Raw genomic sequence first — 27,712 nt, 5'->3', positions numbered from 1 at the left:
GTTAAGGGTGGGGTGAGATCATCTTAATGCCTGCCAAGACAAACTTCTTAATTCTGTTACCCAGCCCCTACACCCTAGATGAACTGACTCACCACATCCATTCATAAATCTAACGCACCCTACACTCTTTAACAACACCTACTCGCTTTTACACCCTACTAACACCCTACTCTCCTCCACACCTTTCATAAGTCTAACACCCTACTCTCTTTTACAACGCCATTCACAAATCTAACACCCTACACTTCTTTACACCACTTTTCGTAGATCTAACACCCTACTCTCTTTTACAACACCATCCATAAATCTAGCACCATACCCTCCTTCACACCATCATTTCCATCAGTTCTTCCTTCCACGGTGACTCAGAATAATATAATTTCTTTAAGCTGTGCATGTCTGCCTGGTGTTGATCTGATGATATGTGACTCAGTATGTTGACTGAGCTGAGGTAACGACTATGCTGCCATTCTGTCTGCTAAACCTCCACAGAGTAAAATCGTTGAGTCAGCCCGTAACAAAAACAAAGAAAGAAAGAAAAAAGCATGTATCCACAGGTATGAAGGGCTGAGAAGAAAAACGCAGGAAACACGGCGAAAGCGATACAAAAGGGAATATAGAAAAAAATAGGGCACTGAGGAGTAAAAAGGGTGATGTGACCACTTGTGATGAAGTGGTGTGATTGAAAGTAAAGGTGTGAGTGAGAGTAGAGGGGTGTGAGAGTGTGTGAGAGTAGAGATTTAAGTGTGAGTGGAGATAAGAGTGAGAGAAATCTTGTAAGAGTGGTAAGGATGAGCGGGGGTGAGTAGTAATCAGACTGGGCAGGTGTCAGCAGGTGGAATGATGAGTTGGTGGTGTTGTGTGGAGTCCCGTTGCATGGTGTGGTGTGGTGTAGTATGACGTGGCGTGGCGTGGCGTGGCGTGGCGTGGCGTGGCGTGGTGTGATGTGGTTTGGCATGGTGTGGTGTGGTGAGGCTGTCCGTCCATCCACTGAGCCGCATTACCTTGTCAGATGGTGAACGTAGCTAAACACACTGTGAAGTGTGTAAACAACCCAAGCTCGCCGTCCTCCACTCCTGTCATACCCACCCCTCCCACTCCGTCTAGTTAGCACACACGGATCTTTATTGTTCATCTGATCTATCGACTCATGTTTTCGAGACACAACACGTCGGAGATAAGACTACATGATTCGCTGACAGGTAAAAGGTAGCAATGAGGGAGAGAGAGAAAATGTAATCAGCAACGAAGGAGAGGGAGAAAGCTTACTCCTCTCAGTACAAGATGCCTGTATTAGTCTGTATTATCTCTTTAGCTTTGTTACAGCTATACGATGTTATTTAGCTTTAAGACTGCTTGTAGTGGACGGATTAAGGGCTCATCCTCGACTCTCAGCAACTCGAGATAGTGGATGTGAGCAAGTCTTCTTCACTTGCAATCTATTAAGTCACTGTCCATCACTGCAGAACACTTTAATCATCAAATAATCAAGCCTGACAACGCCTTCACCACAGCCACTGAGAGAGGCGGATGCAATTATTACCAGGCCATTACAGATGAACCAACGCTTACACCGCCACTAATATTAGCATTAACGAAATCCCAAGACAAACCTAGGACTGAATGTGTTTACTTCAACCGAATAAAATCGCCGCCTTCCATAATTTATTTTTGCTGCCACCAGACAATAAAATATCCCGCTAATAAAACCGGGTCTTTAATATTGTTCTCGCTGCGGCCAAACAATAAAACATGGATATAATCAAACATGGGCTGTCTCTTCACAATTTTCATCAGCTTTAACAACAACATCCAATCCCATTTGCCCCATGTAAACAGGAGCGTAGAGGCCCGGGGTTAGGCTACTCGGTTCCGAAATTTATGGCAATGACGACCAGCCTCACTTTCTCCTGAACGGCATTACGTGAGCGATAAACCCCAGCATCCCTCAGATGGACCCCATACAGGCACCATCCAGTTGGAGCACCATAACCCACTAAACCACCAGGCGTCATTTTGGTTATATGGATACTACCCAGCGTACGAATTTAACATGTGTTATTAAGCATGGGAGAAGATGGGGAGGAAGGGGGACCAGCACAGTCAAGAGGTAACATACGGTCCCCATTACACACTCGTCAACAAGCTCCATCTCGGCCACTTTATTCCCGTCTTCTACACTTTATTTCTGTCTTGAACACTTTATATCTCCACCAGACAATAAAACATGGGTGTAATCAAACATGGGGCGCGTCTTCAAAGCCACCTTGTGTCTGTGGGCGCGGCTATGCGTCTCTCACCAGCGCCATTATGTAAACAGGAGCTAATGTCCCTCGCCTAGATTTATAACACGGTAATGATCTGGATTATATTTAGCTCCTCGCGTTCTCTCTCTCTCTCTCTCTCTCTCTTTCTCTCTCTCTCTCTCTCTCTCTCTCGTGAACCACGTAAGGGGGACGAAGGAGAATGAGGATTTAGGAGAGAAGGAAGGGGAAAGGGTTAGTGAGGGGAAAGAAGCAGGAAAGTTGGGGGGAGGGAAGAGGAGGGGAAGAGAGGGGTTGGGGGGAAAGAGGACAGTGATGGGCAATGGGGAGAAGAGGGGATGGGGGGAAAGGCGAGGAAGGTGGGAGAGTGAAGAGGGCAAAATACAAGGAAAGGACAGGGGGTTGAGGAGAAAGAGAATAGGGAAGAAGATGACGAAAGCAAAAGAGTAAAGAAAGGGAAACTGTGAGAGGGGAAATGGACAAAGGAAGGGAAGCTAGTAGGGGAACAGACATGAAGGTGCACGTAGAGGGAGATGAAGAAAGGAGAGAAGAGGTAACAAGAAGGTAAGGGAGAAAGGACAGAGGGAGGAAAACATATAAGTGAGGCGAAGAGAAGAGGAAAAGGCGAGGGTGAAAAGGGGAATAAAAAGGAAGGAGAGGAACAGGAGAGGAGGGGAAGGGGAAGAGAGGGGGCGAAAGAAGAGGAGGAGATGGAAGTAAGGAGATGGTGGAGGGATAAGAAAGGGGGTGGGGGAGGAAGAAAGAAAAGGGGGGAAAGGAGAGGGTGCAGCTGGTGGCGTGGCAGGGAGAGGGGAAACGAGGGGAGGGTGAAGCGGGGAGGGGGGGCTCGAGGGTCAGCTACCCATTACTTCCTCTTTTTAGTGTCATAAATCACGTGGGCACGTGCATGTGCTGCCCAGGTCACCCCCACCCTCCACACACACCACTTCCGGCACACACACACACACACACACACACACACACACACACACACACACACACACACACACACACCAATGATATGGGCTTCATTCATCATTAAAAAACTTCAGATAACTGGCTCCACTTCAAAAACAAAACCATATACACATTTTCCCCTGTGGATTCATTTATACAACGTTGGGATACGAGTCATTCTGTCAATTACCAGATATAAATAAGAATACTAGACTTAATAATGTGCTCCTTCGTACATACTTCATTTATTCCTTCCCCTATCGAACTACAGAACCGCTGTAAATCAATTCTGCTAAAATAAATATATATGTAACTCTAGACCTTCTCTTCCTGTGGTATCCATTTCAACTCCGTGTACAGGAAACGGAGAAATTTTTAAGAAACTATAAAACTTTAGGAGACAATCAGGTAAGGGAGGAGGAAGCTGGGGGAGACCTACAACCACCATCCTAACTACCACAATATGAACTACCATCTCTACAACCATTACTCCCTACTGCTATCATCTCAACAACCACTACCTCTAACTTCACTGTCTCTGAATAAAAAAAAACATCAACTATCATCCTAACAACCACCATTCCCTACCACAATCCCATCAGCCACAACCTTTCCAACCAACATCTCCAACTACCTCTACCTTTCACAGCCACCATCCACAACAACCCCCATCCCAGTTCCCTGCCCCCCAAACAACCACCATTCTAACAACCACAATCCTTACACCTACCACTCCATCATCACCTACCTCTACTTAAAATTCCACCACCCTTCCATCATTCCATCCACTTCTCCAGCTTCCTCCCCACTCACTCCACCCACTATCGACCTCCAACTCCTTCCCCCTCTCCACCCATCATCCCTTTCCATTTCCCCCTCTCCTAATACCTCTTACTCACCCCTGCCATCTTCAGTTTCCTGTCCCTTCAAAATCTACCATCTCCATCCATCACCCCATCTACTCTCCCCAACAAATCCTCCAACTTCACCCCCACCTCTCTCTCTCTCTCTCTCTCTCTCTCTCTCTCTCTCTCTCTCTCTCTCTCTCTCTTTCGAACGTGACTCAGATTCCTGTGCGTCACGACAAAGACCCAGAAATGTCGAAGAGGGTCGGCCGCCGAGGGTTGGGGGCAGAGGGGAGAATTACGCCTGACTATCGTAAAATCCCTGCCAATCGGTAGGAGGGGAGGAAGTGGGAAGGGGGAGGAAGAAACAGGAAGCAGGAGAGGGAGGGGGCAGGGGGAGAATGGTAGGGAAGGATGAAAAGGGGAGAGAAGTTAGTGGAGTCAGGAAACAAGGAAAATGAAATGACAGATGATGATGATGACGATGATGATAGTGAAATGAAAGTACAGTATTACATAAAGTGATGAGAAGTAAGGGGCAAGGAATCGTCAGGGGTTAGTCTGTGTAATGACCGTCTGGTGTTAGTCAAAATAAAATACCAAACCAGATTACACCCGGAACACAGACAGAGGCAATAGTCCGCTGGCTCTAATCTGGTGTTAATAATGAGGCGTAAAATGAGAGACGTATATGGGAGAGCCACATCGGGTTTGGATGCAGTACAGTGTCCCCTCACAGTGATAAATATTTACAGCAGGCCGCCTCCTCCTTCCCCTCAACCCCACCCTCACCCTCACCCTCACCCCCCCACCCTCTCCCCCACCCCCACCCTCACCCTCACCCCCACCCTCTCCCCCACCCCGCCACCCTCACAAACACTAATCAGTCTTTCCCGTCTTCTGCCTCCTCCTATCCCCTTTCTTTTCTCGTCTTTTCCCCTCTTCTCTTCCTTCCTTCCTCTCCCCTCTGTTCTCTTCCCTTCCATCCATCTCCCTATTCCCCTCCCCATCTCTTCCTGCCTCCCCTCTCCTTTTCTCTCTCCTTCCATCCGTCTCCCCACTCCCATTAGCTTCCGTTCGCAGGATAAATGAGAAGCATAATAATAAAGTTGCATTAAAATCAAAATTCCCCCTTCTATCTATCCATCCACCCCTGCCTCCATCCCTTTCTCCTTCCTTCCCTCTCCTCATCCATTCATCCATCCATTGTCTCTCCCTCCATTTCCTCCCCCGATCATCCGACCTTCTCTCCCTCCATCTCTTCATCCATCCATCCCTGTCCTACCTCTCTCCCTCCCTCTCTCCCTCCCCCTCTTCAGGAATTATCGTAGAAGGACGAATGTGTTTCCTAAAATAAACAGAAACGGGGCGGTGAGGTGACTGGCGGCCGAGTAATGGACGGAATGAGGGAGGGAAGGAAGGAAAGAGGGAAGGAGGAAAGAAGGAAAAAAGCAGGAGGAGGAAAAAAAGTTAGAAATGAAGAAGGGATAAAGTATGAGGGAAGGCGATGGAAGGAAATATGAGACAAGGAGAAGGAAGCACATGTGAAGAAGGAAGGAAGGGGGTAAATGTGAAAGAGGATTGAAGAATAAGCGAGAAAAGGTTGACAAAGGGAAGGAGAAGGAAGGGAGGAAGTGTAAGGGAAGATCGAAGAATAAACGAAAAGGAATGAAGACAGGAGGGAGAGAGGGAGATAAAGCAAGGTAATGGAGGAAGGAAACAAGAGAGAAAGTATATGAGAATAGACATAAAAAAAGAAATGAAGAAAAGAAACAATGATCCAAGGGAAAAAAAAAAAAAAAAGAAGGAAGAAAGCTAAGTACAAAAAAATGCAAACAGCATCAAATATACTGTTCCTTTAGTCTGAACTAAGGTATCTATTCTATGAGATTACGATAACCAAAGGCAAGCACGAAGGAAGGAAGGAAGAAAGGAAGGATGCAAGGAAGGAAGGAAGGAAGGAACTGCAAGGGAAAGTACAATGAGAGAAGACTGAAGGAGGAGGATGTAGGGAGGAAGGAAGGCAAAGGATCTACGAAGGAGGTTAGCCGAAAGATGTAGGAAGGAAAAAAAGGAAGGGAAAAGATATAGGTAGGATGGAAGGCAAAGGATGTAGGAAAGTTAAGGAGGGTGGAAAAGAAGGGCAGGGGCATGGACAGGGCCAGACGGGCATGATTCCGTCATTAGGGAACTCTGGGCCGTTAACACAACAGGAAACAGATCCAATACCCGACACATGAACGATTGACCCGCCCCATAAGGTCCAACCAGGCATTACCCAACATGGCATTCTCGGCCTTAGTGCCACCACCAAATACCATGAGCCATAAGGACCATTTTGGCACTACTATCCCTAGGATATCGACCTTAAAGGTTTCTAACAATCGCCAAATGTCACAAGGGTCATTCTGGCACTAGTTTCCATGGCACCCTCGCCCTTAAAGCCTCAGACAATTGCTTTAAGTCATAAGGATCATTCTGGCACTGCTTTCCCTGGCATTCTGGACCTTAAAAGCCTCCTAACAATCGCCCGGAGCCACAAGGACCATTCTGGCACTCCTCAACCAGCCTCCTTCACCTCTACGGCTCCGTGAACATGGGCACCGCGTCCTTAAGAGCGATTTCACCCTTGTCCCGGCATGGAAAATGGCCTCTAAGGACTTGTGAACAGCTGGCACACGTGTATAAGGAAATAGGAACATCTGCAGACGGAATCGGGGTGCCAGGGTGAGTGCCACAAGAGCCTGATCAGTGCCACAAGGGTCTGTGCTATAATTGGATGTCAAAGTGTACTATAACTGGGTGTCAAAGTGTACTATAATTGGGTGTCAAAGTGTGCTATAATTGGGTGTCAAAGTGTGCTATAATTGGGTGTCAAAGTGTGATATAATTGGGTGTCAAAGTGTACTATAATTGGGTGTCAAAGTGTGCTATAATTGGGTGTCAAAGTGTGCTATAATTGGGTGTCAAAGTGTGATATAATTGGGTGTCAAGGTGTGCTATAATTGGGTGTCAAAGTGTGCTATAATTCGGTGTCAAAGTGTACTATAATTGGGTGTCAAAGTGTACTATAATTGGCTGTCAAAGTGTACTATAATTGGGTGTCAAAGTGTACTATAATTGGCTGTCAAAGTGTACTACAATTGGGTGTCAAAGTGTGCTATAATTGGGTGTCAAAGTGTACTATAATTGGGTGTCAAAGTGTACTATAATTGGGTGTCAAAGTGTACTACAATTGGGTGTCAAAGTGTGCTATAACTGGGTGTCAAGGTGAGCTATAATTGGGGTGTCAAGGTGTGCTATAACAGGGCGTCAGTGACATAAAAATGCGTGAATGATTGGCTGACAAACTGTGCTAAAACTGGCTATTAATATGTAATGTAATTGTGTCTACTTGGTTCTCAGTGTGTGCTATAATTGGGTGCTACTGTGTCATAATCCTGGTTAGTGTGTCATAAATGGGTGTCATTATCGGACGTCAACCTGCTCTGTAATTACGGTAGGTGCCACGGCGCCGTAACTGTGTGTCGCAAGGTGCCATAAATGTGTGCCGTAATTTCCACAGTGTTGTATTACAGTTCCAATGTGCGCCTTAATTGATCAACATCTGGTTCCAATATCGAGATACCACAAAAAAGAAAAAAAGGAAAATACAAGAAAGTAAGAAAAAGATGAGACGAGAAGGACAGAAAAAGAAAAGACAAAAATAAAGACAGGAAAGAAGAACAAGAAGCGCCATTTATAAATCTATCTATCCATCAATCAATCCAGTATTTCTTCAACAGTAGTGAGGAGGCTAGGGGCTTGGCTACCTAGTTCATTTTCCTGAGTTACAAGAAGCCTTTTAGTTTATCATTCAGTGTAGAGTCAATATAGGTTGTACTAAATCATGTAAGTGGATGATGGGCACCTACACCTATCAGTAATAAATAAAGAAGAGGTAAATCGTCTTGGAAATTACTAAACAAACACACCCCGTGACTTAATATTCTATGATCACTAAATATGGGTTGCCGAAAATATATGGTGGTGGAGGTGGTGATGATATGATGATGATGATGATGATGTGCAGCTGACGAGGACGAAAAGAGGTGCAGAAAAAGAGGAAGACAGAGCGTAGGGCGGATTAAGAGGAAGACTAGTGAGTGATGGAGAGGGATTGGGAGGAGATGGAGAGAAGGAGGGAGGGAGAAGGGAAAGGAGAGATGGAGAGAGATACGAGGGAGGTGTGCTCACGTTTGACTCAACCACACAGCTGTTCCGCACTCTACAAACAGGCAGAGAGACATACAGACACGAAAGGCAGACAGGCAGAAAAGCAGGAAAGCAGACACACAGACAAAAAGTTACACAGTGAAAGAGAAAGGCAGAAACAAGCAGACTGACAGGCAAACACACTGTTAAACAGGGTAAAAAAGACAGGCAGAGGCAGACAGGCAGAAAACAGGCAGAGATACAGGGAAACACAGACAGTTAAATAGGAAGATGGGGAGACAAAAGCAGACAGACTAAACAAAAAACACAAGAGGAGAAAATGCACAGACAAAAAGCAGACATGCAGGAGAAAAAGCAAGCTAAGAAATAATACCTTCAAGGTCCACCTTTTTTCTGTCTCTTTTCTAGCCATTGTTCCAGGTCTCTTTCACTCCCCACCAATCATCCCTCCGCTCCTCTTTACAATCTCACACGAGCATACAATCCATCCTACAACCCACTCACACAATACCACATCTTCCCCACATCACCACCCACCAACACAACAACACAACACCAAACCCCAGCACAGCCATACAATACCATACTCAACACAATCCCACACTCCAACACAATCACACAATACCACCCTCCAACACAATCACACAATACCACCCTCCAACACAAGCACACGAGGCCTTTCCTATACTCTATCTACTTCATCCTGGCCAAACCTACCTAATCTCTCCAATCTGAATGCTGGGCTGTACCTAAAAAGATATTAACGCTAGAATATGGTTTCAGTCAAGCAGAAATGCTATGTAGAGCCGTACTGTCAACACTAGAATATGATGCTACTCACCCAATGTGCTATGGAATGGATGTAGATTCTAGGTTCGTAGTATTGTATTAAGCCTGCCAATGACCTACGGGAAATAAGCTCCAAAAGAACGAAAATTTGTCAGGTTATGGTGAACTGACTACACCTTCACCTCATCCTTAGTACCGGTATACTGGATTTGTGGTTCGCCCCGATGGATAAGTTGGTATGGTTCTTTCACCTTTACTTGGCCCAGATTTTCGACCTTTCGCGCCTTTATGTACCGTAGCTCAGTGGCAGAATAAGGTAATGCTACGGCTCTACATCCTCTCCACAGCACTCCTTCGTGACTAGCACCATATTCTAGTATTAATCTACTGTTACAACTCGGCATTCAATAGGGAGGGATGGTATTTCTAGACCAAGTTAAAGTAAAAAGAGTATATTGACAGAGAGAATACCATCAATTACGGCCCTAACTTCCTCTCACTGACCCAATAGTCTACTTATTACACACTACCCCCTCCCTCCTTGCCAACACCCTATGCTCACCCACGCCCATTCTTCTGACCTGCTCAACTTTCCAATCTCCCTCCATTCAACACAGCCACGTCCATTCCTTTCTTTCTTTCTCACCAACCACACCCATCATTTTCCCTATATCTACCCTACACACCAACCACACCCTTACACCATCTCACACCGCCACACTACTCGCTCTTCACACCAGATACACCCTCACTCATCTCACAGTCCTAAACCTCCATCTCACAGCCTCACTTCACACATTTAACTGTCTTTCTCACTTGTCTACACAATCCCACTCTTGCATAAGATACTCCTTTCATTTATCACACTTCCTCACCTCCTACTCACATCGTTACACCTTCTCCCACCACATCTGCCACACCTCTACTTCTCCACAGCTCCCCACACCTCCCACCTACAATCCTACTTCGCATTCTCCACACACTGCATCTCTCTCTCAATACACCCTCACACCATCCTACACACCTTACACCTCCCCCATAAACTGCCCTAGCTACACCTCCCCCATACACCCCACACCTTTTATCTAAGCACCCTGACCTCCCTCACATACTTCCTTAAACCTTCCCCACACTCACAACTTCCCCACACTCCTACGCGTCCCCGATACACTCCTACAACCTCCCCACACTCCTAGACTTACCCCAGACACTCCCAAGCATCCCCCCACCCACACTCTTTCCCACAACCCTCCTTTCCCGTACCCACATCACCACCATCCATCCCCACGTCCCCACCACCAAGAATCCCCTCCAATCCCCCCCTCCTCTGGCCTACTCCCCTCACAAGTTAGGATCAAGAATAAAAGGTTTGAGTCATACGTTACCGAGAGAGGCGACCACACCCATTCCGATCACCCATTGTTGCCTTCACCTCCATTTCCCCCCACCTCCATCTTGTCCACACCTTTGCTCTCTAGTTTTCCTCCTCTTCTTCACTGCTTTCTTCTCTAGCTTCTTCCTCTCGTTCCCCATCTTCCCCCTTGTACTGACTTATCATCTTCTAGCCATGTTTTCTTCCTCTTTTTCATTCTTCCTTGGTAATCGATTCTCCTGTCTTCTCCATTCTCTCTTTCCTTATGTTCCTTCTCTTCTTGCCATCTTGTCCTCTTTTCCGACCCAACATCTAAAACTCTCCTCTGCATGTTCCTATTTTCCATCTCTCTCTCTCTCTCTCCCCACTCCTCTCTCTCTCCCTCACACACACACACACACACACACACACACACACACACACACACACACACACACACACACACACACACACACACACACACACACACACACACACACACACACACACACACACACACACACACACACAAGGGCCTCTTTTCACCGAGTCGATCAGTTTCATCTTTGGTTCGTGCCGCCCCTGAGATGACGCCTTTATCATTCGACCACATTCACCTTGTCCATCCCACCCACCTCACTCTACCCCCACGGAAAAGGCTGGGTGTGGGTGTGGGTGTGGGTGTAGGAGAGAATAGGTGAGAGTGGGTGTGGGTATGTCGGTGCAGATATATTGATGAGGGCGTGTGGGTGTGGATGTTAGAATAGATGTGTGTGTGTGTGTGTGTGTGTGTGTGTGTGTGTGTGTGTGTGTGTGTGTGTGTGTGTGTGTGTGTGTGTGTGTGTGTGTGTGTGTGTGTGTGTGTGTGTGTGTGTGTGTGTGTGTGTGTGTGTGTGTGTGTGTGTGTGTGTGTGTGTGTGTGTGTGTGTGTGTGTGTGTGTGTGTGATGTAAGGCGTATGTATGTGCGAGCCGAGCTGGACATGAATAATACCCAAGCCTATGTTCCTCTCAAAGAATGGATATCAGCTCAATCGAAGAATGGTTACGAAGGTGAATGTAGCTATAGAGGTGGGGGTGGAGGTGGGGGGAGTGTGTGAGGAGATGCAGGGAGTGATGGGCATATACGGGGGGTTAATGAGTGGGTGGGAGTGTGGGTGAATATGTGGGTGGGCGTAAGAGGGTTGAAATGGGTGTGGGTTTCCTGTGATAAGTGGGTGTAAACGTTTTTTTTTTCTGTCTGTATAAAGGTAGAAGGTATAAGGTGGTGTGCTGTGGTGGAGAGTAGTTCTAGGCGGTGTGGTGTGGTGTGGTGTGGTGTGGTGTGGTGTGGCGTGGCGTGGCGTGGTGTGGCGTGGCGTGGTGTGGCGTGGCGTGGTGTGATTTGTGACTGGGTAGGTGAGAGGGTTCTAAGCGGGTGAGTACTGCGGGTGGTTGGTGTTAGTGGGTGGGTAGGTACAGGTGGGCGTGGGTGGGGTGGGTATGAGGGCGTAGGTGAGTGGGTGGGTGGGAACGGAAAGCTGAGGTGTCAAGGTTATGTAAATTAACCATAGACGCTCTCTCTCTCTCTCTCTCTCTCTCTCTCTCTCTCTCTCTCTCTCTCTCCAGACCAACACTGTGATGATGTACAAGTTATCACCTACACACAGATACATACACATAAATTTCACACACACACACACACACACACACACACACACACACACATGAACTTCCAAGTGAACGCCTCCCCACTCCCTCTCTCTCACACACACAAAAGATACAAGTCCTCACATAATACGTGCCGTAAATACCACGATTCTCTCTCTCTCTCTCTCTCTCTCTCTCTCTCTCTCTCTCTCTCTCTCTCTCTCTCTCTCTCCCCTGGATCAAGGAGCACTCAGGACAGTAATATTATAAGCTCTAATCCTCACCTGACCTACATCACGGCTACCATACGCTTGAGTGAAGGAGGATAAGGAGGAATGGAGAAAGGAGGGGGAGGAGGAGGAGGAGGAGGAGGAGGAGGAGGAGGAGGGGGAGGAGGAAGAGGAGGAGGAAAATAAGAGGCGACATGGAAAAAAAAGGAATGGTGATAAAGGAGGAGAGGAAGGGAGAATGGAGGAAAGATGAGGAACCGGGAACAGAAGGGAGAAAAATGGAAGAGAGGGAGGGAGATAAGGAAAGATGAGAAGAACGATGAAGACACGAAAAGCGGAGGAACACCTTGGACAACAGAATATTAGACACGAGTGAAAGTGGGTAGAGGAGCAAGAAGGATGATAGAAGTGAGTTGATGAGTTAAGATAAAAAAGACAGGAAATAAACAAACAAGAGATGGGAAAAATGAACAAGAAACACCATTACCGAAGAACGAAAAAAAAAAAAAGTTCACAAATAAAAGAAAGAGTGAGTAAAACAAGACTGAAGAATAAAGAAAATACATGATAAGGGATACAAGGACGATGGAAAGAAAAGGAGACATGGGTGAAAGAAAAGAGGAATGAATGAGCTGGAGACGTGATGGAAAAATTGAGGAAGGAATAAGGGACTGGTGACAGGGGAAGGAGGGAGAAGTGGAGGAAAAACGAAACAAAAAGATGGCGTACTAAAGGAGAAAAAGCATTAAGGAAAAGAAATAGAGAAATGGGTAAGAGGAATAGGACGGGATGAAATGAAGGAGGAAGAAGGAAAGAAAATGTGAGACAGCAGCAAAGGCGTAATGAAAGAGAGGAGGAGGATGGAGAGGAGGAAGGATATATAAGAAGGACGGAGAGAAGGAGGAACAAGAGAAGGATGGAGGAGAGAAGGAGGAACAAGAGAAGGATGGAGGAGTGAAGGAGAAACAAGAGAAGGATGGAGGAGTGAAGGAGAGAAGGTTGTCAGCATCATCGATCAAAAGCGAGGTCTCAGGTCTTCAGTCCCATTACACACTCATCTTACACGAGGAGGAGTAGGAGGAGGAGGAGGAGGAGGAGGAGGAGAAAAGAGGAGAAGGAATAGGAGTATGAAGTAGAAAGGAAGAGTGTAGGGTAGAGAGAGAAGATAGGATAAATGCAGAAGGAAAATAACGACGGTACGACTCAATAATAATGGGAAGAAGGAACCAAAGGCTGAAAAACCTGAAAAAGTTATCACTTCTAAAGAAGGTCCAATAAAGGAAATCCAAACATTAAGATAATTTCAGTTCGAGATACCGGCTTCGATTGGTGTGTGTGTGTGTGTGTGTGTGTGTGTGTGTGTGTGTGTGTGTGTTTTATCTACTATCCTTATCTCAGTCTCACAGAACGGATACCTCAGTCGTGGCCGGTCAAGTGGTAAAGAAATCGGCTGCTGACCGTAACATCCAAGCCTGATCTATAGCTGGAATAGGGCAGAGTTGGAGGGTGTGAAGTTTGGTTAGCCTCTTCATTCCGATAACGTATTTATCAGTTTATTCTGGCTTCCTTCAGACGGTTTTATTCAGCCTGGAGACACTTGTACTGGAAGGGTAAGACCATGGAGATACAGGCTTCATTAACCCCTTCACTACGAGAGATCTGAAGTCTTGTGGAGGTAGTAATAGTAAGCTTAGGACGGCATCTAATGGAAGGGTTAACATACTCTAAACTGACTACTTATAAGACCCATCAACTTGGAAGCACCCCCACTATGGCATCGCCCCTGCGTGTTATCCCTTGTATGGGAGGGTAAGGAATGGAATGGGATGAGACAGGATGAGAAGGGAGGGAGAGGAGAGGAGGTGGAGGGAGGAAAGGGGGAAGGGAGTAGACGGGAAACTCAGAGGGAAGGGGAGGGAGGTGGAAAGATGGAGGAAAGCGAGGAGTGGAGAGGGGTACAAGTGGAAGGACAAGTGGTAGGGCGGAGGACACTTGAGGGGACAAAGTTGACTTCTGGGCAGCCCTGGGGAATCTCCAATGTGGTGAGGCGCACAGTAATAACAGTCTCAAGTGGCAGGCTGGAGGAGAGGCAAAATGGAGAGGAAAGAGGAGGAAGAAAGAGCAGGAGAAAGAGAGATGAAAGGAGGGGACACGAGAGAAAAAGAGAGGTGAATGAGACATGTGAGAAAAGAAGTGAGAAAGTGGGAAAAGTGGGGAGGGGGGGAGAAAAAACTCGTGATGAGAGAAGTGAAGTAACAGAATGGAGAGATGTAATTATTAATGAAAGAATGACAAACAAGTAGCTAAAAGGAGGAGGAGAAAAGCAGAATATAACAAGGAATAAAATGAAATAAAATGAATGAAAGATACTAGCATTAAAGAAAAAGGAATAAAGTAAACAGAAAAAAAGGAAAAATATAGGACACCCTACTGGGGAATGAACGAAAAGAAAAGAGGGGGTTACAGGAAGAAATAATGGGAGGATCATGAAGAAAGTGAGAAAAAAGAGACAAGAACGAAGTGTGGAAATGAAAGTCTCTCTCTCTCTCTCTCTCTCTCTCTCTCTCTCTCTCTCTCTCTCTCTCACACACACACACACACACACACACACACACACACACACACACACACACACACACACACACACACACACACACACAAAACCAATCCACAGCCAAGCATCCAAACGTCTAGGCCACCTGACTGGAATGCATTAACAGGGCAAACCTCCAAGTCAATGAAGCAAAACGACCCCCACCAACGCGACCCACGAGCCCACCGCGAACCACCACGACTCCCACCCTTACGATCCCTCCAAACGTAGCATCCTCCTCCCTCCACGTCCCTCCAAACCCTCCCTTCAAACGTAAATATCGAGAGATCAATTATTCCCCCGGTTATTGTTACTAAAATGCGCTGTATTTACCGGGCCTGTTGTCTTGGTTCGCTTGTAACTCACGCGCGGTTCGAGTCAGCTTCGTTTCCCTAGGCAAATGTCCGGCTTCGAGGGTCGGCAGGGCTAGGGTTTAATTACAGTAACCGTAACCATCGTTGGAAGACAAACTTTAACCCGCAATGGAGAAATATCATACATCTAGAAATAATGTCCTGGGATTGAGTAGCAGTCAATGCCGACAGAGCTGAACCACACGATTCTGGGGTTACATTAGTCTTGATCTATTGCTGAGTTTTATTTTGACTTCTCGTTTCGCTTAGCTTCGTGGTTGCTCTCTCTCTCTCTCTCTCTCTCTCTCTCTCTCTCTCTCTCTCTCTCTCCTTATATTACTCTTCTCACGTCCCTTTCCACTCCTTCCCTTTCCATCCCTATTCTCCATTACACTCCACCTTCATCTCCTTCCCACCCACTTCCTTCCCTTCCCTCCCTTTATTCCCATTACCCCTACCTCTATTCCCTCCCTTTCTTCCTCGTTTCTCCTTCACTCTCCATCCTCTCCTCCTCCAACTCCTCCCTACCCCTCTCCCCCAGCCTCCTTCAACAACAATAGACTCCACGTCTCCTCCTTCACCCAAACATTAGCAAGGACAAGACCCAAGCACATCATGATACAAGTGATGATATTAACCTCTTCGGCTCAAGGGTCTCTCTCTCTCTCTCTCTCTCTCTCTCTCTCTCTCTCTCTCTCTCTCTCTCTCACACACACACACACACACACAAAGTATACCTCAAGCTAGTACAAATATGAGAATTTATACAGGTTCATCCAAATACAATTCATTAAAAACCTTTGAATCTAAACACACACACACACACACACACACACACACACACACACACACACACACACACACACACACACACACGTCGAAAACAAAGATACGTGTCGGCGATTCGGGGGAATTTATCCACCAGACACCCCATACGTTTCAGGCCTTATGGAGTGTAGAAATAATAATATAGTTTCCCGTCTCTCAATGTAAGAAAAATGGAGATACGTCAGCTTAATGTGTAAAAGTATGAACAGGTGTGTGAAAGCCTGGGGGGATAAGGGGAAGAGGAGTGAGAGCTGTCTGCTTCATATATCCTAGATCTGAAGACTTATGGAGTGTAAGAATATGATTACAGTCTCCCCTCTGTCGATGTAAGAAAAATGGGAATATATTTGGCTCAATGTGTGAAAGTACGAATGGGGGGAGTAAGATTTGTGTCTATTTATTTAAGTACCTATTACCCAAAAGCTTATATTTCAAGCCTTATGGAGTGTAAAAAGAATAATATAGTTTCTCCTCTTTCGATGTGTGAAAAATGGGAATATATTTAACGTAATGTGTGTTAAGACAGTAAGAGTTTATTTATAAGAAAGAAACTTATGGCTGGTACTGTTAAAAATCTATGCTTTCTACCACCAGACATTATTATTATTATTATTATTATTATTATTATTAGCCTAGGGGAGATCCTTTATGGTGAAGGGCTTGGACACATTATTATTATTATTACATTATTACATGTATTATTATCATTATTATTATTATTATTATTATTATTATTATTATTATTATTATTACTATTAGCCTAGGGAAGATCCTTTATGGTGAAGGACTCAGAAACACATTAATCCTTCCAGTACATTGCCGTCTTTTACTTTCTTCCTTTTATATGTGTGCAGTGGAAGGGATGGGTGTTGGTGGTGGGGGTAAGGGGTCAGAGAGGGGTGACGTACTCAAATCCTACTTTTTACTATCAATTCCGGTTTTCCTCTTCTACTATAGTTCTTTTTTACAAACTTGCTCCAGATTTTTTGCACCTATTTCACGTAGCTCATGGGCAGAATGCTCTCTATCTGTTTCGCTATCTAAACACGTAAGAATGCAGGAGTGCGTCCAGTAAGATAAGTACGAGAATGAAAAAGAAAAGGATTTCTCTAAGAACAAGAAGGAGACTGTAAGACTGTAAAAGAGTGAAAAAGTGAAAGAGTGAGTCAAGGAGTACAATGGAAAAAAAAAATGAATAATGAAAGAAGCCCCATTCACGAGACAGGAAGATTTTTAATATGCAAGACTGAAAGACTGATTACGTACGAGATGGAGGGAAGAATGAAAATGAAAGACTGAATGAGTAAGAGTATAAGAATGTAAAAGAAAGACCCCATCCAAGAGAGACAGGAAGACTCTTTTAGCACGCAAGATTAATCACATTCTTTCCTGACACGGTGGAGAGAGAGAGAGAGAGAGAGAGAGAGAGAGATGGTAACTGATCGCTAGTTACATTCTATCCGGGAGAAAATAATATGCTAACAGTGTACTAATGATGGAGCTATAACACACACACACACACACACACACACACACACAACACACACACACACACACACACACACACACACACACACACACACACACACACACACACAATGACAAAAACAAATCTGCCCCAAGATGAATGGCAATTTTTGTATCACTGAAAATAACACTGATTCTTCTGAGGCAATGGTTTCTATCTCAGTCGGAACTTGTGATAATTTTGGCGAATTTAAAACAGCAGTGATTCTGCATAAGTAAAAAATAAAACTGAATTTACTTATCCTAGCACCGTTTCATTTCCTCTTCAGAATATTTATAATTTTCTCAGTTAATTTCCCTACTATGTCTTCTTTTTAAAATAATGGTGATTTTGTCAGCTCATCTCAGTATTATCTGCTGTCTTAATGAGCAGGTTCGTCATTTATTTAGCGAATATTTTGTGTTAATATCTGCTTGGGGAGAAGGACTGGGACGGGAGGGGATTACACAGGATTACAAGGGAAAGCAAACAGCAACAGACCTTATGGTCCTTTCGAGGCTGCTTGTTAGAGAAAACTATGACTACAAGATCTAACTCTACATGTTGAAGGATAAGGATAGAGAGAAGGATTGAGGAGAGGAGCGGAGGGGAGAGGAGGACAGGTAGTGGGAATGAGGCGAAAGAGTGGGGTGGGTGAGGAGAGATAGACAGAGGAAGGTTGAGTAGGGATGCAGAGTAGAGGGAAGAGAGGAGAAGAAAAGAGAACGAAGGGGAAGGAATGTGGGGTAGGGTGGTACAGGATAGGATATGAGAGGGTGGGGCAAGGCAGTGCAGGGCATGGAAGGGTAGGCCAGAGCAAAATATGTTGAAGATGGGGGGGACACGGCAGGGCAGGGTAGATAAGGGTATAGGCAGGGGGACAGGCATGGCAGGGTTGAGTAGAGAAGACGTGCAGGGAAGAAGGGGTTAGGAGGAGTAGAGTGGGATGAAGGAGAGTAGGGGGGGGGGATACCGGAGGAGGGTTAGGGTGGGGTTAGGGAGGGAGGGTATGGGAGGAGGAGTAGGGTTGGGTGTGGGAGGAAGGGAGAGGGATTAGAGGAGGGGTGAAGTAGGGTGAGGAAGGGAGGGAGGGGGTGAGAGAAGGAGCGGAGTGGGGTGATGCTCTAACGTGAACGCTACTCGCCTGACTAATGACCACAAGGATGACAGCTTTATTACCTCGAGTGTGATTATCGTCCTTAAGTGTTTTGCATATTTACCTGGCCTCTGGAGGGGTCCTTGGGTGACTGTATATACTTACACACTTACATATACTTACATACAACATACATACATACTCGTACATATACCAGACACACACACGTTTACACAAGCAGAGACGGAATAACAAGGACACATACACACACATGCAATACAGACACATGGTTATCGGACGCGAACACGTACATGCACACGTTGCACGCAAATACACACACACACATACACACACACACACACACACACACACACACACACACACACATATATATACCGGGGTATATAATATATATATACTCCCACATCCACAAGCAGAAAATAGACTTTTGTGTGTGTGTGTGTGTGTGTGTGTGTGTGTGTGTGTGTGTGTGTGTGTGTGTGTGTGTGTGTGTGTGTGTGTGTGTGTGAGAGAGAGAGAGAGAGAGAGAGAGAGAGAGAGAGAGATCCAAACCAAAAGCGAGAGAAAGAATTAAATAAAGAATTGGATGTGGCTAATATTTCAGGGCCACGCCCCCACCCCTCGTGCCCAACCCCGCCCACCCAGCATCACGCCTCTCCCGATATTACCCTCCATCATGTAACACACTCCTGCCCACACTGTCCAGCTCTCAGCTCTATTAGTGATGATGATGATGATGATGATGATGATGATGATGATGATGATGATTGTTGTCGTCGTCATCATCATCATCATCATCATCATCTTACTTCACCCCATCATTAAGAGGGGAATAAGGGTTGGGATATGATAATGACGATGACTGATGATTACTACTACTACTACTACTATTATTATTATTATTATTATTATTATTATTTATTCATTCATTCATTGCCAGACGCCATGTATCCCAGACGGGGTGGCCAAGGGCTTAGAGTCAATTGTTTTACAGGGAGGGGCACTAATCCTCCACCAACCCCACTTGACGTAGGGATGCCAACAGCATCTGGTGTTCCCAGGCGGTCGCCTATCCAAGTACTAACCAGACCCAACGTTGCTTAACTTCGCTGATCGAACGGGAAGCGGTGTACTCAACGTGGTATGGCCGTTGGCCATTATTATTATTATTATTATAATTATTATTATTTCACTCTCATCTTAAATATCGGGACCAATTGCCTAGCCCCGGGCTCCTACGCTCCTCATGGGGCAATATAGGATTGGATGATGGATGGATGGAGGGATTATTATTATTATTATTATTATTATTATTATTATTATTATTATTATTATAGCGGTCACCAGTATCGTCCATCAGCATCATATATTTTCCACACCAGATCTCAATATTCTCTTCCCTTCCTCCTATCTTTTAAACCTCGACATATTTTGCATTAATAACACACAACAGGATATTGAAGCATAAAACGCCAAATAAATCGCTGAAGGAGGGGTGCATCGACATCTTTAAAGTCTGCCCTCCTTTGTACACCCTCTCTCTTCTCACCTGCCTTACTTGCTTACCTGTCTGTCTGGCTCCCTACCTACTTACCTCATTGTACTCCTGCCCACCTGCCCCCTTTCTTGCATGTCTGCCTCTTCACCTGCCTGTCTACCTATGAGCCTGCCACCCCATCTGCCTTACTGTCACCTTGCCTACCTTCCATCCTACCTGTCTGCCATCGTATCTCTCCCCGCCTCTGCCCATCTGCCTACGTGCCTCTGTGCCTGCCTGTCTGCCTACTTACATCCCTGCCTGCCTGCCTGCTACCTACATTTCTGTCTGTCTACCTACCTCTTGTCTGTTTGCCAGCCTACCCACCTCCCTGCCTGCTTGTCAACCTGCCCCAAGATATACTTCCTTCCCTGTCTTCCCCTCCGTCTGCTTACCACCCTTCCAACCCGTCTGCTAGCCTGCTTGTAACTTGTCTCACAGTCTGCCTCTCTGCCTGCCTACCACCCTCCCTGCCCTGCCGCCTGCCTGCCTCACGCTGCGGTCGGGCCCCAACAATTTGAGATGCAAATACCCTCGATGCAGCGCAATGCGAATGCAAATGGCGTCGTTATGAAAAGTATATAATGACTGAAGATGACGAAGCCAGCGGCCTGGAGACAACGGGAGGGGGAGGGGGACAGTATGGCATAGGGGGTGAAGGGAGGGGACGGTATGGAAAAGGAGTAGGATGAATGATCTGTTGGAGGAGAAATAGAGGGCAGAGATGGAAAGGAGATAGGAAAGGTCAGAAAGAGATGAAACAGAGGAGAGAGAGAATCGGCGGAGGGGGGAAAGAGGGGAATGAAGGATGGTGTGGGAGAGGGTGAATGAAGGATGGTGTGGGAGAGGGTGAATGAGGGATGAATATGGAGGGAAGAAATGGAGAGTAGGTAACGAAGGGAAGAAGATACGGGAGGGAGGAAAGAGAGAGGAGGAGGGAGGGATGGGGAAATAACAGAAGGGATAGGAGGGAGGGAGGGAAAGGGGATGAAAAAAGGGAAGAGAGGGAGGGAGGGAAGGGGGATGAAGAAAGGGAAGAGAGAGAGGAAGGGAAGGGGGATGAAGAAAGGAGAGAGGAGGGTTGGCTTAGGAAAGGGAGAGGAGAGAAGGGATGGAAAGAAGGTAGAGAAGCTTAGGAAACGAAGGGATGGAAGGGAGAAAAGAGGGGAAGGGGGAGGGGAGAGGTGAGGGAGGCGAGATGTGGGATGATCTACTGGGGCAAGAAGGGAGAGGACTGGAATGTAGGAATGGGAGGGAAGGGAAGTTTAGAGAGAGTGGGTATGCAAAGACGGAAGGAAGGGCTATGAGGTGCTAGGAAAAGGGAAGGGGTGGGGAAAGACATGGGAAAACATTGCTTCACATGCAAGCTTGTCGGAGCTTTCATAAACGAAGCGACGTGGCAAAGTGTGTGATACTCCAGTTTGAGGTGTGGAAATTAGCAGTGTGAGTTAGGGGTGCGGTGAAGTAGCAGTGTGTGGTGTGGGAATTACGTTTTACTGCACATTAATTAATCTAACTGCATATATTAGAAACAAAAACATGAAAACTAGCCCAACTTTAACTAAATCCTAACCTAACCTAGCCTAGCCTAAGCACCCCTTCCCCCTACAGCGAGACTATAAGAGAACTAAACCAAACCTAACCTAACGAAACCAAACCAAACCCAACTAAACCAAGCCAAACTAAACCTAACATAAACATCACACACAAATAGACCACCAACCCTTCCTTCCAAACCCCCCCCCCCCGGACCATATGGCCAGACCTAACCATAGCAGACGGCCTCGCATGACCAAAATGAAGAGCACGGAGGACGACAATAACACAGACCAAAGACCATAATGACTTTTTCAGGACCAGACAACAGTTCGAAAAGCCTTTACGACCAATAACTGCAAACTTGGGGGGGTGGCAGGCCATTAAAAACACGGTCATTATTACCTATTTTCTCTTGTTTCTTTTTCACTATTGCTCTCTCTCTCTCTCTCTCTCTCTCTCTCTCTCTCTCTCTCTCTCTCTCTCTCTCTCTCTCTCTCCTATTGTCTTCGTTCTCCTTTACTCCTTCTCCTCTTTCTCATTTCACTCTTCCTCACTTCATTTCATTTTTTTTCTTTTTTTATACATTTGTTTTTCATTTTCAGTTCTATTTCCTATTAAATATTTTTTCTTTTCAAGATATATCAAAAAAGGAAAAGAAAGGAAAGGAAAGAAGGAAAGAAAAGAAAAGAAAAGAAAAGAAAAGAAGGGAAAGAAGGAAGGGAAGGGAAGGGAAGGGAAGGGAAGGGAAGGGAAGGGAAGGAAGGAAGGAGAAGGGAAGAGAAAGAAAATGGGTGAGATGGGCCGTACGACAGGATGGAAGGGATGTGAGGGAGAAGGTATGAATGAGATAAGGAAGGACGGAAGGAAGGAAGGAAGGTTGGAAAGATGGATGGATGGATGGATGGAAGCAAGGAAGGATGGAAGGAAGGAAGGAAGGATGGAAGGAGGGAAGGAAGGAAGAAAGGATGTAAAAGAAAACATGAACAAAGGAACATTAATACGAAACCACACAGCTATTTGTAGAACCTCAGTACCTACTCATCATCACCATCATCATCATCATCATCATCATCATCTGCAAATGCTGTCTAATTTTTAAGTCAAATTAAAGGAAGAGAAGGGAGAAATGAAAGAAACAAAGAGGAGGGAGGGACAAGGGAGAAGACGAACAAAGGAAGGAAGGAAGAAAACAGGGAAAGAACGAAGGAAGGAGGGGAGAAAGAAGGGGAAGAGAAAGACAATGAGATAACAGAAAACCACGGGAAAGAAGGAAGGAAGGAAGGAAGAAAGGAAGGAAGGAAGGAAGGAAGGAAGAAAGGAAGGAAGGAAGGAAGGAAGGAAGAAAGGAAGGAAGGAAGGAAGGAAGGAAGGGTAAGAGAAAGAAAAACCACCCAGCCATCTCCGTGACCTCTTCGTGACTATAACCTGCCCAACATTTACTTCCATCACCGTCATCATCATCATCACCATCACTTATTTTCCCTCAACCAATATTAATTTTCCTTCATTTTTAAGTCATTTCCCTCCCGCAGAGACATGGGGGAGGGGAGGGGAAGACACAGGAAGGGTGGGGGGGAAAGAGGAGAAAGAAGGAAGAGGGAAGAGGGGAAATCAAGAAGGCAGAGGGAGGAAACAGGAGGAAGAGAAAGAGGGGTTAAGAGAGGAACGAGAGGGGAACGATGGGGAGAGGTCCTAAGGAGGGGAGGGAAGGGGAGAGGAAGGGAGGGCAGGGGGAAAGGGAAGGGGTGAGCATGGAAGTGAGTCTCATATTCACATTTTAACAAATTCTGAGAAATTCTATAAAACACACACACACACACACACACACACACACACACACACACACACACACACACACACACACACACACACACACAATCCGGATCGGTCCCAAAAGTTAATCGATTGTTCCCTGAGACATGGGCTATCTACCCACCAAATTTGGTCCGAATCTCTCTTTTAGCTTTTGAGTAATCCTGTTAACAGACAAACAAACAAACAAACGGGCGAAAACACACTCTCCTTGTCGGGAAAAAAGAAAAAAAAAAGACACGCCTGGCTTACTATACCCAGTAGCGAGGCATAACCACCACCACGGCAGCATCCTCAACCACCATCTCCGCCTCGGCAATTATACCTGTTACGTCTTAATGACACACATAATCTTTATATTAAGATTCAGCGTGCTAATTTCCCCTCTCAAAAACACCACCGTCTTGGCCTCTCATTACTTGCAAGGACCAGGAAAATTTAGGCAAGAAAATTACGGTTCTGCCACGAAAAATGACTCTTTGGCTGTCCCTAAAACGAATTTTTGCTTTTGCTCCTAAAAATAAGTCTTTTCTTGTCTCTAAAATGTCCTTAAAAACGAATCTTCCTTTCTGTCCCTAAACACGTGTCTTTGCTTATGCCCCTAAAAACGAGTCTTTGCATATCCCCCTAAAAAAGACTCCCTGCTTAAGCTCCTAATATTGAGTCTTCGCTTCTACCACGAAAAACGAGTCTCCCCGCCACTCCCGCCCAAGCGTCAACAAATCTAGCCAACGACCCCCCTGTGTCCTGCTTCATGGCGAATTTTAGGGCTGCATAACACGACATCATGTCCTGTCCGCCCTTAAATGTCTCGCTGAAAGGGGCTGTGAGGGGAAGGGACCACGATGGTAAGGGCTTTGGAAGAGCAGGGTTTTGAAGGGAAGAATTTAAAAGAGAAGGGTTCAAATGGGACGGGTTCGGAACGGGAGGGCTGCAAATGGAAAAACTGGGGAAGGCAGAGGTTCAAAAAGGAAGGGTCCAGAAGATGACTGCAAAGGGAAAGACTGAGGAAGGAATAGTTTTGGAAGGGAAGTGTTCAGAAGGGACGGGTTGTAGAGGGAAAGACTAAGGAAGGAAAAGATACGGAAGGGATGGGTTCTGAAGGGAAGGATTGCGAAGGGAAAGACTGAGGAAGCCTAGGGATCAGAAGGAAGGTTTTAGCAAGGACGGGATCAGAAAGGAAAATGTTTTGAATGGTAGAATTCAGATGGAGAGGGTTTGACACAGGAGGATTTGCGAGGAAAAGGGTTCGAAAGACAATGATTTGGAAGAGAAAGGTTCGCACGAGAGAGACTGGGTTCGACTAGCTACAGCATTTTTGTTTATTTCTATGGAACACTGGACCCATTCAACACGATGAAGTCTTTTTAAATTCTTGCTACCATTAGACGCCTTTATTCGGCTTTGAAGACACACATGCAAAGGAATCGGATGGGGGAGGGTTAAGAAATGAAGAGTTCGGAATGGAAAGGTTCGGAAAGGATATGTTCAGAAGGGAGGCGTTGGGAGGAAAATATATGAAGATGGGAAGGAACTTAGGGAAGATGCGGCGAATGACCTCCCCCTACTTACAAAATCATAAGACGCAAGTTAGACCAAAACATCCTTATCTGACGACCGTCCTGGGATAAAATACGAACCCACGCCGCTAAATCCTGGAAATACGTAAGAGAAATGGGCTGGAGGGAACCGCAATACGCCAATGCAATCAGCAATAAATATGCAAATGTCTGTCATTATATATCATTAACAGTCACCATTTCCTGCCACTTTGTTACCGTAGGTTTACCCTAATTATATTTAATAATCCCAGAACGGGGTACCCGGGGGGAGGGGAAGGGAAGGAGGGAAATGGGGAGGGTAAGGGGAGGGACAGGGAGAGAGGTGGAGGAGAGGAGGGGAGGAAAAGGGGCAGGAAGAAAAAGGGGAGTGGGGAGGGGGAGGAGGGGGTCAGACCTGCCTCACGCTATTCGACCTTGTCATTATGTCACGAATGACGTCATGTTACCATACACAGCCACCGAACACACACACACACACACACACACACACACACACACACACACACACACACACACACACACACACACACACACACACACACACACACTTCACTACCGAAACACAAACGATATACGTAACTGATAACACCATTCCACACCTCAAGAACCAAAATCATACAAATTACAACACAAATTATCAACAGCAAGATCCGCCATGTTGCAACCCCTCCCAGCAAGATTGTCATTGGCCTCCTCTCTTCCTCCTCACCCTTTTTCTTCCCCTGTTCGTGGCCACTTCTTTCCCCCTGCCTACCCAAGTCACCCAAGGGCATCGTAACTCCTTCCCTCCCTCCCCCACTCCTTAAATTTTCAAGCTGTAGAAGGGCCGGGCACTTCTTCCTCTCCAGCGGGGTCTAGGTTAGGTTAGGTTAGATTTGGCTTGGCTTGGTTTGATTTGGTTAGGTTAGGTTAGTAGTACACGGGAGTACACAGGAAGTACTGACAACAGGAGGCCTACTGACTCATATCGAGGTTATCTGATAGGAAAACAACTATTTCTACTGAGGATCTAACCAACGTGCGTGAGAAAAATGGGGTAAATCCGGGACACATGCGCTCCCTCGCCGCCGCCTCCGGGTGCGCGTAGGGTGGGGCGTACAGTGCGGGTGGTGGGGCGGGGCGGGGCAGGGCGGGGGTGAGTGAGTGTGGCCCCCGACTAATGGCTTTATGCCGCACAAGTGGCTCACGCAACACACTGACACGCCCTACCTCATCACCATCTTGCCCTACACCTACCCTACCCTAGCCTACCCTACCCTGCCACACCTTACCCTATTCTACTACACTAGCCTGTTCTACGTTAACCTATAATATCCTACTCTATCCTACCCTAACCTCACCACCACTTTAATCTATACCTACCCTACCCTACCCAAGCCTCCCCTCCCCTACCCTACCTTACACTAGACTGTCCTACTCTACCCTAAGCTATCCTACCCTATCCTTCCCTACCCTACCCTACCGTAACCTACCCTACTCTGCCCTACCTTATCTTATTCTACCGTCACCACCACTACCTTACAACTGCAACGCGGTTTTAACTAATTCCAGTAAATGTCTTGGACGAATATCCGACAGTCACAAACGGACTGTCTAACTACAGAAATTATTTACGAGGGATACGTTTTTCATTTCACTGTGTCAGTTTAAAATGGATTAATTTCTTCAGTTAATATTAAAGGATGGCTTCTGACTGAAAGGTTAAAACTGACAGTATCTCTCGCCTCTGGTCGTCTGGCTATCCCTCCTCCCTCCCTCCTTCCCTCCCCTTCTCGAGGAACCCCACCTTCTACCTAATCCGCCACCACCACCCTCTACCAAATCCACCACCACCACTCTCTACTTAACCCGCCACCACCACCACCACCCTCCACCTAACCCACCACCACCACCACCACCCTCCACCTAACCCACCACCACCACCACCTTCCTCCACCTAACCCGCCACCACCACCCAACCATCCTCCTGTGTTGTTACGTCCACGGCAATGACTTCATCAGGGACGCGTATGCACCATTAAACGAGCAGTAACGACATAATCACCCTGCCAAGTCCACCCCTCACTCCTCACCCCCCGACACATCTCAGGTGGTCGTCGCCAATTACGCTGTTAACATTAAGGGTCGTGATGAGGGTAATTAGCGACCCGGGGCTGTTAGGGAGGGTTGGCCATATGGGAATTAAAAAATGGGATAGTTACAACCCGCATAAATCCTGGCAATTAGAGAAATGCTTTAAAGACTGCCTTGAAATTAATAACACCACAATCTACATACATATCGCGAACCACCTCCATTCGCCTCTTCAGACCGGTGATATCTTTTACGTAGACGATCCATTACAGGTGGAAATGTTGGGTGGGAGACAGACACAGATTAAAGCTTGACTTTTTTATTTCCTCTAAAGTTTTGGGCTACACAGAGTTTCAGAAACTCCATATACCGGTTCTGTTTAGCCCGAAACTTAGAGAAAATAAAGCTAGATCTAACCGTGTCTCCCCCACACAACATTTCCGAAATCCTTTGTATTATATTTTTGTTACTGCCAAATGTGAAGCAGTTACTCCTTTCCCATATTCTTTTTAC

General features: G+C 46.1%; 1 protein-coding gene and 1 non-coding gene across 2 annotated transcripts in view; both read right to left on the bottom strand.

The window, feature by feature from the left end:
• Positions 1 to 27,712, bottom strand: part of LOC145414710 (uncharacterized) — a 373,182-nt gene that overhangs the window by 230,068 nt on the left and 115,402 nt on the right. The gene's annotated exons all lie outside the window — the stretch shown is intronic.
• On the bottom strand, positions 19,713 to 19,831 carry LOC145414787 (5S ribosomal RNA). Its single transcript, XR_013899941.1, has one exon. It is a non-coding gene; the product is annotated as a 5S ribosomal RNA (ribosomal RNA).

Source organism: Coenobita brevimanus, chromosome 100, assembly GCF_032717465.1.
Source record: "Coenobita brevimanus isolate Jiangsu-jjx chromosome 100, ASM3271746v2, whole genome shotgun sequence".
NCBI lineage: Eukaryota > Metazoa > Arthropoda > Malacostraca > Decapoda > Coenobitidae > Coenobita > Coenobita brevimanus.
This window is presented reverse-complemented; position numbering and strand designations above follow the sequence as displayed.